Genomic DNA, 3,248 nt, shown 5'->3' on the forward strand with positions numbered 1-3,248 from the left:
GACGAAATAAAAGCCCAGAGGCCTATTTTCTCACGAAGCTTCCAGAAGTCCGAAGGAGAGACGAAGAGGGGCCACGGGGTGGCCAAACCCTAGGGCGGCGCGGCCCCACCCTTGGCCGCGCCGGCCCGTGGTTTGGGCCCCCGTGCCGCCTCTTGACCTGCCCTTCCGCCTACAAATAGCCTCCGTGACGAAACCCCCAGCACCGAGAGCCACGATACGGAAAACATTACCGAGACGCCGTCGCCGCCGATCCCATCTCGGGGGATCCTCGGAGATCGCCTCCGGCACCCCGCCGGAGAGGGGAATCATCTCCCGGAGGACTCTACACCGCCATGGTCGCCTCCGGAGTGATGAGTGAGTAGTCTACCCCTGGACTATGGGTCCATAGCAGTAGCTAGATGGTTGTCTTCTCCCCATTGTGCTATCATTGTCGGATCTTGTGAGCTGCCTATCATGATCAAGATCATCTATATGTAATTCTATATGTTGCGTTTGTTGGGATCCGATGAATAGAGAATACTTGTTATGTTGATTATCAAAGTTATGCTTATGTGTTGTTTATGATCTTGCATGCTCTCCGTTATTAGTAGATGCTCTGGCCAAGTAGATGCTTTTAACTCCAAGAGGGAGTACTTATGCTCGATAGTGGGTTCATGCCTGCATTGACACCTCGGGGAGTGACAGAAACCCCTAAGGTTGTGTTGTGCTGTTGCCACTAGGGATAAAACATTGATGCTATGTCTAAGGATGTAGTTGTTGATTACATTACGCACCATACTTAATGCAATTGTCTCGTTGTTTTGCAACTTAATACCGGAGGGGGTTCGGATGATAACCCGAAGGTGGACTTTTTAGGCATAGATGCAGTTGGATGGCGGTCTATGTACTTTGTCGTAATGCCCAATTAAATCTCACTATACTCATCATGATATGTATGTGCATTGTCATGCTCTCTTTATTTGTCAATTGCCCAACTCGTAATTTGTTCACCCAACATGTCTGTTCGTCTTATGGGAGAGACACCTCTAGTGAACTCGTGGACCCCGGTCCAATTCTCTTTACTCGAAATACAATCTACTGCAATACTTGTTTTTACCGTTTTCTCTCGCAAACAATCATCTTCCACACAATACGGTTAATCCTTTGTTACAGCAAGCCGGTGAGATTGACAACCTCACTGTTTCGTTGGGGCAAAGTAGTTTGGTTGTGTTGTGCAGGTTCCACGTTGGCGCCGGAATCTCCGGTGTTGCGCCGCACTACATCCCGCCGCCATCAACCTTCAACGTGCTTCTTGGCTCCTCCTGGTTCGATAAACCTTGGTTTCTTTCTGAGGGAAAACTTGCTGCTGTGCGCATCATACCTTCCTCTTGGGGTTGCCCAACGAACGTGTGAAATACACGCCATCAGGGGGCGCCCCCCCCCCCCTTGGCCGCGCCGGGGTAGGGTTTGGTGGCCCTGCCTCCTTTCTCTGGCGGTTCTCGTGTGTTCTGGATGCTTCCGGGTAAAATAGGAACCTGGGCGTTGATTTCGTCCGATTCCGAGAATATTTCGTTACTAGGATTTCTAAACCAAAAACAGCGTAGAAAACAGAACCGGCACTTCGGCATCTTGTTAATAGGTTAGTTCCGTAAAATGCACGAATATGACATAAAGTGTGCATATAACATGTAGATAACATCAATAATGTGGCATGGAACACAAGAAATTATCGATACGTTGGAGACGTATCAAGCATCCCCAAGCTTAGTTCTGCTCGTCCCGAGCAGGTAAAACGATAACAAAGATAATTTCGGAGTGACATGCCATCATAAACTTGATCATACTATTTGTAAAGCATATGTAGAGAATGCAGCGATCAAAACAATGGTAATGACATGAGTAAACAACTGAATCATATAGCAAAGACTTTTCATGAATAGCACTTCAAGACAAGCATCAATAAGTCTTGCATAAGAGTTAACTCATAAAGCAATAATTCAAAGTAAAGGTATTGAAGCAACACAAAGGAAGATTAAGTTTCAGCGGTTGCTTTCAACTTGTAACATATATATCTCATGGATAATTGTCAACATAGAGTAATATAATAAGTGCAATAAGCAAGTATGTAGGAATCAATGCACAGTTCACACAAGTGTTTGCTTCTTGAGGTGGAGAGAAATAGGTGAACCGACTCAACATTGAAAGTAAAAGAATGGTCCTTCATAGAGGAAAAGCATCGATTGCTATATTTGTGCTAGAGCTTTGATTTTGAAAACATGAAACAATTTTGTCAACGGTAGTAATAAAGCATATGCATCATGTAAATTATATCTTATAAGTTGCAAGCCTCATGCATAGTGTACTAATAGTGCTCGCACCTTGTCCTAATTAGCTTGGACTACCTGGATTATCACCGCAATACATATGCTTTAACCAAGTTTCACAAAGGGGTACCTCTATGCCGCCTGTACAAAGGTCTAAGGAGAAAGCTCGCATTTGGATTTCTCGCTTTTGATTATTCTCAACTTAGACATCCATACCGGGACAACATAGACAACAGATAATGGACTCCTCTTTTAATGCTTTAAGCATTTGACAACAATTAATTCTTTTCTCATTAGAGATTTGAGGATGTTTGTCCAAAACTGAAACTTCCACCATGAATCATGGCTTTAGTTAGCGGCCCAATGTTCTTCTCTCACCATATGCATGCTCAAACCATTCAACTCAGTGGTAGATCGCCCTTACTTCGTACAAGACGAACATGCATAGCAACTCACATGAAATTCAACAAAGAGTTGATGGCGTTCCCCGTAAACATGGTTATCGCACAACAAGCAACTTAATAAGAGATAAAGTGCATAATTACATATTCAATACCACAATAGTTTTTAAGCTATTTGTCCCATGAGCTATATATTGCAAAGGTGAATGATGGAATTTTAAAGGTAGCACTCAAGCAATTTACTTTGGAATGGCGGATAAATACCATGTAGTAGGTAGGTATGGTGGACACAAATGGCATAGTGGTTGGCTCAAGTATTTTGGATGCATGAGAAGTATTCCCTCTCGATACAAGGTTTAGGCTAGCAAGGTTTATTTGAAACAAACACAAGGATGAACCGGTGCAGCAAAACTCACATAAAAGACATATTGTAAACATTATAAGACTCTACACCGTCTTCCTTGTTGTTCAAACTCAATACTAGAAATTATCTAGACCTTAGAGAAACCAAATATGCAAACCAAATTTTAGCATGCTCTATGTA

The sequence above is a fragment of the Lolium rigidum genome, chromosome 4 (genome assembly GCF_022539505.1).
Source record: "Lolium rigidum isolate FL_2022 chromosome 4, APGP_CSIRO_Lrig_0.1, whole genome shotgun sequence".
Lineage (NCBI taxonomy): Eukaryota > Viridiplantae > Streptophyta > Magnoliopsida > Poales > Poaceae > Lolium > Lolium rigidum.